Source organism: Cyprinodon variegatus, unplaced genomic scaffold (assembly GCF_000732505.1).
Source record: "Cyprinodon variegatus isolate N-32 unplaced genomic scaffold, C_variegatus-1.0 Scaffold83, whole genome shotgun sequence".
NCBI lineage: Eukaryota > Metazoa > Chordata > Actinopteri > Cyprinodontiformes > Cyprinodontidae > Cyprinodon > Cyprinodon variegatus.
This window is the reverse complement of record NW_015150536.1, coordinates 1,025,766-1,037,747: the sequence shown is the minus strand read 5'-3', so window position 1 is coordinate 1,037,747 and position 11,982 is coordinate 1,025,766. Positions and strand designations below refer to the sequence as shown.

At 34.8% G+C, this 11,982-nt stretch overlaps 1 protein-coding gene across 2 annotated transcripts in view; it reads right to left on the bottom strand.

Annotated features, from left to right (window-relative positions):
* The window catches only part of LOC107083785 (glypican-5-like), a 113,342-nt gene that overhangs the window by 80,222 nt on the left and 21,138 nt on the right, over positions 1-11,982 (bottom strand). The gene's annotated exons all lie outside the window — the stretch shown is intronic.

Sequence of the window (11,982 nt, the reverse complement as noted above, 5' to 3'; positions counted from 1 at the left end):
GACAGACCGCTGATTTTTTTTTTTTTTTTTTTTTTTTTTTTATTTAATATTTTATTTGGAAAGGATAGTTACAATTACTTTGTACAGACCAGCTTCCTTCACATGGATGTATGAGCGGGTATAACAAAAGCCAAACCAGGATTTTCCAGGCTACAGACTTATAGATGCATCGGCGCTGAACTACTGAGGTGTCAGGCTGCTCATAAAATGATGTCATAAAGGGTCAAATAAAAGGGCTATTTTAAAGATATTTTTCAGTAAAAAAAATTACTTAATTTCTCTTTAATTTACACTTCATGTCAAATGGTTCAAATGTGAAACTGATGACTCAAAATGATTTTGACAAAATCTCTTAATTCTACTGTATGTCTCAAAAGTTTTCTCCTCTCACCAACAACTGTCTCAATTTATTGCCATGTTTTTCGCATGGTGCTTTCCATCATACATTCTTCTTCTCCATGCATATATATATACTCATGTAATATTATGTATGAACTTGCTAAATGCAACAGTCCCCTCTTGGGTGTGATGTAAGCTTAAAAGCATGACAGGACATGAAGGAGCAGCAGCAACTGTATAGAAACTGAGACCTGAGAACAAGGGTGCCAGTACACCCACTATATTCCCCAGTACAACCACAAGTATGAACACACACACCCACACACATGCATACAGACTTAACTAAAGTAAGAATAAAGCCACACTGACTTTGAATGCTCAATGAAATGTTGTAAACTTACTTAGAAATATAACTTGTGTTCCTGAGTTTTTAAAGATTGCCAAATTCCAATTCATTCATTCATGAGAGTCATTCTTCAGCTCAAAGCTTGTTAACAAGTCTGTGTGTTGGTATGTGCGTGTGCTTATGTGTGTGTGTGTGTGTGTGTGTGTGTGTGTGTGTGTGTGTGTGTGTGCTAATGCTTTTGTGTTTTGCATGTGTCCTGCCCCTCCCAGGTCACAGACAGAAGGATAACAACAGCCATGTCCTCACGAACAGCTGCACTAATATGAGTACTGTCTGTGTCACAGAGGGACTCCCCACTCACCAGTAACAGGAACAACTTATTTTTGAAGCCACCAAAAACACAATGGAAGCTTGGGCTCACAAAACATAAAATGTTTTTTGAACATTGTGAAGGGTGTAGACAGAAACTAGGGAAATGCATCTTTTAGAAAAGGATAGAATGTAGACTCAACCGGAACATCAAAGGGGGTGAATAGACCAGAAATAGTAAAGATTTACTGTGGAAAATAAACATCCAAATAGTTTTAAAGATGCAATATGCTCATTTGACCTTAATGCCCCCTGTCACCAGCAGAGGTGGGATTTGTACAATGTCTAGAGGTCAAGGTTGCAAGGGTCATTTTCTGGAGTTACAACATTATTGTAACTAATAATACAGCAATAAGGATTGTTAACAACAAAATATAAGGCTATCAAGGCTCATTATATCTAATTTTAAATTAGTCTATATAATAACTAGAATCTTTTTCCTTTAACCAACTGAGTCATGGATATGTAACAAAAGTCAGAAAGAGAGAAAGCCAGGAAAATATATACAGAAAAAAAGACAGACCGCTGATTTTTTTTTTTTTTTTAAACAAGGCATAAAAACTGATGTACAAGACTCCACCTTGTGAACACACTGACATCTGGATTCATTTGGGTCTTGGTCTGGAGCACTTCCCTGTCTCTCCATGGATTTTACTTCAAACATATCCTTCTAAAGGAAGAACATGTTGTTACTTTAAAGATTTGGATTTTCTTCCGTTTAAACACATGAAAACCAAACAAGAAGTAGTAGGTTTGGACAACAACTTTTGCTCACTGCAAGTGAAAAATGAGGCATAAAATATAACACTGATGGGTGGCCTGGCTGAAACACCTGTATTTACACCTGCTCAGACACACTAAAGCTGGCAGTGTCGTTGCAGTTTTCCCTTTAGTTCAACTATAGCTCTTCAGAATACAGCATGGTAAAATCAGAGGACGAACCTTATTGCTTTGGAAGTGTGAACAGAGGTCTAATAGAACAGAATATAAAATCCCTTTATTGTCCTACAATGGGGAAATAGTGGTGTTGCAGCAGCAAAAGTGGTCACACAAATGGGGACCTTAAAAAGTATATAAAAACAACAGAATAAGTGACAGAGTTAAAAAAAAAAAGGACAAATAAAATACTTAACCTTACAGTGTTTTTACAATATAAATACTGTGTATCTGGAGAATAAATAATCAATATACAGCTGAGGACATTTTTAAATTAGTGGATATGTGAAAATAGCAGCCCCACTAGAGATGAGCAAAAATGACAGCATAAGCCGATCAAAATAATGATTCCACTAATAATATTAGATGGCTTCCCTAAACTTATACATCTTAAGAGGTTTAGGCATTGTTCCTAATTATAACCACAACACTCTATAACATATTATTCTACATTATTTTATATGTATTTTTAGGTGTAAAGTAAAAATCAAACATATCAGACCCCTTAGATTTGATTCTCTTAAAAATGTACAACTGATTGCCTTCAAAACCCTGTTATCAATCAATCTTTTTTTTTAATCTAGGTAAAGGATATTAATCGATTTTGAGTGATTTTGAAGTTGATGATCCAATAGATCTGTATGACAAGCGTTGTCCTGTTAAACAGTATTTGGTTAAACATAAACAACCTTGTCAAGAAAACATTGGATCGCTAAAAATTAAAGGTTAAAAGAATTAGAACAACCATGTATGAAGTAATAAAAATGGAAGAAAAAGTAGAAGCAAGTAAATATTTTATAGGTATTTTTATTGATTTCGCTTTTGATAAATATCACGCATTATTATTAGATAATGGAGAAGTAGATATTAAGAGGGATAAAGAATTTATGGATCAAAATGTATTTGGAGTATAAACACCAGCATGTACATATCAATTAAACAAGATCGGAACTAAGGCAGACCACCTGTGTGGTGCCACATTTTTTGCTTGGATCTAAATTCTGAATTCTTTATATAAATGATGTTAGTAAAGTTTCTGAGGTATTAAAATGTACTATTTTGCAGAGGATACTAATTTATATTGCTCAGGAAAAAAGTTTAAATACTTTCTACATACAATTAAAAAGGTGTACATAAATTATAACTTAAAAGAATGTATGGAATTTTGAAATAAACAAGAAAGCACTTTTTACAAGATTTTTTATATTAAAATTAAAAGAGTTTGGGAAAAACATTTTGGTGAGCAGTTATTAATTTCTAAACTAATCTGGAAGCAGTATAAAATATGTAAAAGGAAATCATTCAAAGTCAACAGTTTTGCATGAAACAAAGAAGATTCTAAACTTTAAAGGTTTTGAATTTTGATACACCTTTGTTTAACATAATGAGCGGAACTATTGGAAATACCTTACAAAACTGGAATTAAAAGATTTGGTTGCAAAGAAAAAAGGAGTCATATGTATTATAAATAAAGAAGCATTTAATGACCATACTAATCCACTATTTATAAAGGAAACTTAAGAATCTTGGATAATGCGGAATACTGCATTTAACCTACAAAGCAAAAATAAATCCCTCCTGGATTTTGTTCAGAGGTTCTTTTCTATTCCAGAAAGTATATATTATATGTAAACATAAATAGATATGTAAATTCACCTTTAAAAAGGGAAATCAAAATGAGCTAGAATGTGGAACCCTGCTGATTTAAGTATACGTCATATACATCATTTCTCAGTTTTTGTTCACAAAATTATATTGTAAAATTATCATTGCAAGTGAAATTTTAATAATTGTATTATTACTGAATTATTAATTTAATGGATTAATAATCTGCATCATGACCCTAATCTAAAAATGACCTTTTAGGAATCTCAGTAATAATAAGCTTGCAGCTTAAATGCTTCTGTACATTTATATACATGTCCCTTCATAACAAAGCATTTTAAATAACATATGGATTATAATGCTTTATTAAAACTTAAATGAAAGTTTTATTAAATTACCGGCTATGTGTCACTTGGCACAGCTTGGTACTGTATATTAAATAACCAGCCCCGGTAGACGTGGACATATTTTCTGCTTGAAATGTGGCAATGTAAGCCACTTTGCTATGAAACTACATGGGTCAAAGGGTATCCAGATGTCGATGTAACTAAAAGTCGAAATCTGCACATAATTTCACCTGAGATATTGTAGCTTAAGTATAAAACTATTGAAAACCATCCATCCAATCTGACTACAATTGGTCAACTTAACAGGCTCCACTAAAGATGGATTCATTCTAGGAGACTGGGAAGAAAATCTGTCTCAAGTTCACTGGCCTGTTTTGTGCAATCAAGCAAGGAATATGACTGAAACAATGAATTCAGTTACACAGTCTCCTCAGTTTATGGACAGGTATAAATTTGCTATGAAATAAAACAGATATTTCAAACAAAGCAGTTTATGTATAAACAGTGTTATATGTGCCTAGTATATCCAGCAGATTATATAATATGCACTTCCACTGGGAATGTAAGGAGAAGTATATTCTATTGTTTCTCATGTATGGTTTTAATTTAGTTTTTTTGTCACTACCAAATGGCTTTCAGATCTAACCTGTCATTTTGCACGTCAATTTGGAGATGTTAAAAATATTTGTTTTAGACACTCAGTGCTATTTTACGAAAGTAAGTTGGCTCAAATTGTTTTTCTGACCACCATGCCTAAATTTGGATGTGACCACATTCAGTTTAGACCAGCATTTGTTGGTGGCTGTCCTTTTATCCTTTCGCTTAATTGTTTCCCGTCTGTAGAACTCTTGGGAAATGAAAGACGGTTGAAATGTGGTCACTTAGCATGGGGCAATTATCTTACATTTAAATGAAAATCCTAGAGCCTGGAAATTGCAAGCACATAATTGGAATACAGACAAGTTCAGAAGAAACTGAGAATTCAGGATTTACTGTAGTGTTGTCTGAGTGGGATGCAGTCTGAGTGAAATAAACAAGAAAATAAGACAGCTTTTGTCCTGCAATGGCCCAAAGTGAGAACAATTTTATGATTCCATAATGAGGTATTACACAATATCTTCTCAAAAATTCAAGGCCAAAATCGTGCTCTGAGATAATTTGGTTTAAATTACGAGAACCCAACGCCAGTTGACATTCTGCACAGCATACCCTATGTTTAACTGGTACAATTTAACTTAAGTTTCACCACAGCGAAGCTGCCACAATCAGACTCAAACTAAGCATAGCAGTAAGACTGTGGTTTCGGTCGTAATATTGTGTTTATTGCCTTTGCTGTGATTGGCTCTTATTTCTTCAAAAATATATTATGTTCTATAACTAGTAAAAGTTGTAATAGTAGCGGTTTCTGCTGTTGCAGCAACAGCTACAATTACTAGTTAGTGATGTTAAAAGCTCTCTTGTGAATGCCTTTCTGCAAAGAAAACAGTTGACCTGCTGCAGTCAAAGCACTTGGCACAAAGTAGCAATGCTTGTAGGTGGAATAAACTCCATTCATTATAATGCAGGTCTTGTTATAAAACATCCAAATTATCCAACTAAAATATTTTCTGTCATCTTATACATCTAAAAATCAAACCTTTTCATACAATGTATATAAAAAGACCCTACTGTTTTTGTCTCATTGTCTAGCATTAAATCACATATTTTTCAGGTTACTTAGGATTACCAAGCTTACTTGTTTTTGCTAAATGCCAAAATATAAAGTTATTATTATGGGGTTTTTTTTATTCTTCCCTATATTACAATTAATATGAATTTGAACAACTTGGGAAAAGTCTGGATAGTGATGGGGATAAATTTTAATGCACATTTCAAAATACCATTTCAATGCCATTTCATCGGTGAGATCACTGGAAATTCAATCAAGTCAGACAAGCTATAAGGAGGAGAACTATGGTCCTCCACAAGTCTGATTCATTCTTTGGTATTATTTCCATATGTCCAAAGATTGTATGGTAACAAACCTAGACATTTATACTTTCAGGAGGTCAATATTCCACAAACTATTGTTAAAGTCAATGTCTTATGGATTATAAAGTAAATCAAATAAAGTTCTTAATTAAAAAAACAGTAAAAACATTTTCCAAACAATGGTCTTGTATTATTCTGATTGTGTCATGATCTTGGTGCTTTCCTTCCATCATTTCCACCTAGTTCCTGTGCCATTTATGTTGTGTGCTTGCCTTCCATCAGCACGAGGTTATTCAAGCAGTTTCGTGAGACTAACATTCTGAATCTTGTTCTGTTTCTACTGAGTGTGACCAGTTTCTGCCCTTTGGATCCCAAGTTTTGCTTTGCCCCTGTCTGCTCTGTTAGTTTGATCTGTTTGGACTGTTTCACGGATTCTACCGGAACGTGAACGTGGACCTGTCTTCTGAGTCTGGTTTTGGATTTCCCATCAAGGACACTGTTGCTGCTCGGCGTTGGCTGGCGACTACAGTACTCTGCTCTCTCTCTCTAGGAACTCTGGGGGCGGCGCCCGCCGCAAGCTAGGGATTAGCCTCTCGTTTTGGATACTACTCTTTCCTACAGAATCTGACCGAACTTTGAATCAGGTGAGTGACTTTTGTTCCTAGTCGAGATCAGTCCGACATTCAATCACTGACCTGTATTTCCTATGTCTGCAGAGATCCATCCCACAGCTGACGAGCAGCCCGATCCTGTTTTAAAAAAAAGCTTTGAACTTTCCCACTGCCTGTCTCGCCTCAAATTCTGGGTTCAACATTCTGAGTTTATTACAGATTATTTATAATCAAAAATCTTATCAATCCTAAGTGACCAAAACCAGGAGTTGTGAAGTTTAGACAATGTCAGGTAGTGGGAAAATAAGGCTAGATATTTTCAATACATATGCAAAGGTATGGTTTTAACAGTATACATTGTTTTCTAAAGTGTTCCAAAGATAACAGTTCATTGAAGGAGTTTAGCCCAAAGGAAATATTGTTAAAAACATGTAAGAAATTGTAAAACAACAAAGCTAACCTTCTATTATGAAGTTATTGAAATTAAACTGAAGTTATTTTCTTTGGACATAAAGAGGAACGATCAAGAGTCAGCGTGCAACTTCAGCTACCACATTCAGACACTGGTGAACAAGCCAAAAATCCGGTTGTGGTAATGGACTCAGATCTGAGCCTTCAGAGATACATAGAAACCGTTGCAAATTCAGTTTTTTTACCACCTGAAAAACATTTATAAAATGAAAAAACTAATGTCACAATAAGACCTAGAAAAACTTATCCATGCTTTTATTTTTAGTCACATTGATTACTGCAACAGTATCTTCACGGGTCTGACAAAAGAATGAATCAGACAGTTGCAGCTGATCCAGAATGCTGCTGCTCATGTTCTCACTAAGACTGGAAAAATAGAACACATCACTCTGGTTTTAAATTCCTTACACTTGCTACCTGTAGCTCAGAGAATTAGAGAACGGATTTTAAAATAATTATATTAGTTTGTTAATCACCTAATGGTTTAGCACTACAATCTATTAAAGACCTACTATCATAGAATCAACCTTCCAGAACCCATTGATCTCCAGGTTCCAGTTTGCTTCAAATCTCTAGAACCAGATCCAATCACGGAGAAAAAGATTTCAGGTTTTAGTGTACCTTTTAATCTGGAATGAACTTCAAAGAAAACAGGACAAAGGCTAAAACACTAAATGGTTTTAAATCAAGGCTTAAGACACACCTGTTTAGATCTGTTTTTGAGGCCAAAACAAAGAAAATTGCTCTACGCAAAATATTTTATCACATATTGACCATCTCCCTCTGATAATAATTTGCACCTTGTTGGTTTTTCAGGATTTTGTGTGATGAATCTGATGTTTCAAAGATTTGCTGTGTACTTGATTTTTAATGATGTTACCTACTATTTGTTCTGATGTTTTTATGAGGTAAAGTACTTTGAATTGCCTGGTGCCTGAAATGGGCCATCCAAATACATTTTCACCCTCTTTAAAACCCATCACAATCACCTATTCTAACTTTTGCAGTGGGGTTTCCAAATGATTAAAGCAGTTTGCTAATGTCGGTAACAAAAAATTGATTGGATTTTAAACATTTATGTCAATTTATTGATTAGCAAAAAAGAGCAGGACCTGAGCGTAGTTATTTAGTTGGAATCATAGAAATCTGTTTTGACCCACTAGGTTGAAAACTGAGTATGAATTTCATTTTCACACAGCATGATCACAGCATGACCAAGCCATTAACTGTGTGCAGAGTAAACAACAAAGATAATCTGAAAAAGAGTAATGGAGTACCAGGAGCTAAATAACCTCAGGGAGTATTTCAAAGCAACATCAACTGTGTGAGAAGACTTAAAATAAAAGAAAACTGTAAAAAAAAAAAAAAAAAGGAAAATATAAGCAAGAGGAAACAAAAAGTACAAATAAGACTAAAGCTGTGGGTCAATTCTCCACCTGTTTGCACCCCACTGCATGTATCAAACAACCTTAATACTGGATCCAAGATAAACCTGGTATACAGTGCTATATTGATAGATAAGGATATAAATGTAGCTGTGTTATTTCCACTGTGCTTGCTTATTTTTCTGCATGGAGATACAGTAATATTGTGATAATGAGACAGGAGACAGTGTTCTTATACCACAAAGCTGTGGGACATTCTTATCCTGGCAGTCAGTCCTGACAGTCTTGAATGAACCTGACCAACCATCATCTCAGGAAAAGCATTTTAATCCCTCTGCTAGCTTGGGTTTCCAACAGGTCACCACACAGATATGTGTCATAGTGACACATGTGAAGATTACATATCCCTTTTTTAATTAGCAGAAAGACTGTATATCTAGGGTTGTCTTCACACAGGCATTGGAGGTCATCTTAAGTTACAACCAAGAGCTGCAGTGTCATACAATCTCCTACTTTAATGGTAATAAACTATTATTAAATGATTAAATCAATCTGTTGATTCATCTTACTTATGTGACTCTTGAATACAACATGGCCAAGTCTAAAGAAGGAGCATGAGTCATCTGTGAAGCTACATGCACAGGTTTGCTGCTCATGCTAGCATGACCTAAATGAACTGGAAAACTGAACTCCAACCAAAACAGTTAGGTAACAACTGCTAACCCAATACCTACCCCTCAACCCCATCCCACACACACCTGACATCATGCATGCCTTGTCTAATTAGCATGCTAACAGGTGGAGCGATATAATATTGTGATATATATATATATATATATATATATATATATATATATATATATACAGAGAAACATAGAGTGGGCACTACTGATTAAAGAAACAGTGTTGCATTTCTTTTCAATTGCAGAAATATAGAAACATGGCGGAGAAGAAGAATAAATACCAACATGATGGGATATAGGAGACAGAGGACAGGGGCAATAGCTGAAGGACTGAGAGAGGTGTGAGTGGAGATTGTTGAAATGGCTAATGGGGGGGTGGGGGGGGTTCGCACTGGACTGTTGACAGGCTGATGGACGGCACCTCTGGTATTAAGCGTTAAAGGGACAAGGGTCAAATGTGACTTTCTTTTTGGTGGATACAATATCGTCCAGATCACATTGAGCATGACCAGCTGGGCAGGGGAAGATTCATCTGCAGTATATTCCCAATTCAGCAGTCTGGTATAGTCTGAACATTCTAAATGTCAACACAACCAAGCAATAGGTAGAAATGCAACTCATTCATTCATCATCGCTTGACATTTTACTTAAATTTGATGGCAAAAAGGGCTGAAACAATAAATCAGATTAATCGTATTTAATCGATTATTAAAACAATTATCAACTAATTTAGTAATCAATTTATCGTTAACTGGAGTGCAGAGTTTAAAACATGGCTTTAGCTTACAGAGCAACCCACTTAGAGCAGCATCTATATCAAAATTGCAAAAAAAATGTATATATAAATCTTTTGCATATAAGATAGAAATAATATTTTTTGTCTGTCAATATGCTCTATCCAGAACTCCTCAAATGGAAAATTCTAGTTTCAACTGGTTTAATGCCAGAAAAATCTTCTTAAAGGAATGTTTGGTTATCTGATTATTGTTCAATTAATCGAAAAAATAACAGAATAATCGATTAGCAAAATAAACCGTTAGATGCAGCCCTCTTGGCAAACAAAACATGTATCTAGAGATAGTGCAGGTCTTGCACACATTAGTTTGCGAACTTCTCCTTTACGTGGTTTTGTCAAAAGTAAAATATGCACACCCAAAAACCAAAAGAAAAAGAAAACAACTTTATGTAAGCAAAAGATTACATGATCTATGCATGAAGTCAAAAAAACAATCTGGATCTTAACAAGTAGAGGCATTTACTTCAAGATCATTCATGCTGTGTCTATTGAGATAAACCAAATAAGGTAAATAGGTAAATAAATGAATACATGTAATAAATTAATAAAAAAAGACTTTTATTTAATGTCATAAATTAAAAGATATGTATCCTGTTATCTAATGGCAGATTCAATCATTTAATTCCACATCTCTGTACCACTAAGCCAAGAATTTCTTTATTATATAATACATCTATTTATTTCATTACAAATTAAAACCTATTTATCTAATGCTTTATTTATCAATTTTGTTTTGTCCCTTTTAACCCTCCATACACTCTAGACATTATTTGAAAGCATACATTTGTTTATTTAAGAGTTTTAACTGAAAAACAATGGTAGAAAGAACCTTTAGGGAACATAAAGGCCCTAAAGACTTGAGAGGGCAAAAAAAAGAAACACTTAGAAAGCCTTCGATAAAGATGAAACAGATTTTTGATGATGCTGAGATGTGGATTGAAATTAAGAAAGAGATGCTAATGAAAAATATTTCGCTATTCTAAATAGGTTTATTTATATTTTAAACTTTCATCTTTTGTTATGAATAGTGAGAGGTTGGAATGGACATTTTATGCATTGCTCATATCAAATAAATAACTGCTAATTCTAAAGGGCTAAAAATGTATTCAAGCAAAATCGAGATAATGCTCTCTCCTTTTTCCTCACATTCACACACATGGATTTCCATTCATTTTCCATTCATTTCTATGGCCGAACCTAGACCCAGGCCTTCACCCTACCTGATGCCAATACTCATATAACCCTAACCTAATGAAAGCACCATTCACATCTTAGTCCTAAGTCTAACCCACAACTCAAGAACAGAACATTTCCTCACGGGGACTGGTCGAATGGGACCCAGAGGGACCTATGAGTCCTTGCAATGGAAATCCTGGGAAAGTTGCCTTACACTGTCCACACTGTGGACACACACAGACGGACAGACAGACAGACACAAAAACATATTTTTTCAAAAGAATATTCATAAAATGGGAAACCTTAAGATATGAGAACAGAGCTTTCATAAAACATAAAAAAAAAGATTAATTTCAGGGTATTGGTTTTTATGGAGGATGTTGGGGAACCTGATACAGTACACACCTTTGTTTGTTTTGGTGGTAGTCAATAGCAGGGACCAGTTTTAGTGGTCCAATCAAACATAACATATCGGACCAGGGTCAGAACACCATTTATGATTGCTCCTTATTCCTTACATTGCATTGTTCTCTGGAATACACTGATCTGTAACAGGAAAATCAGTGTATAAATTCTTGCTCACAGAAATATTTATGGTACACAGAGGGAGGACAGTGGAAAAAGCCATCACATGGCGTAATGAGAAAAGTTAGTTGAGTCAAATGTGGGAGTAATGAAGTGATGGGAGGAAGAAGGCCAACTCCAGCTCAATGTAGACTGTAGAGTATGAGTCATATTTTTGAGACTTTCATTGCAAGGCTCCTTCACTTTTGCATATAAATCATGCATTCCAAACAGACCTTGATTTTACACAGGCACTGAGTCAAAGCCTTATACATGTTTAGCTGTTGTATAAAACTCCACGCTTGTTTTCCCTTAATTACATGTTAGCAACACTCCCATATTTCACAAAGGCTGTTTTCTCTCAACTCACACATTCTTGATCT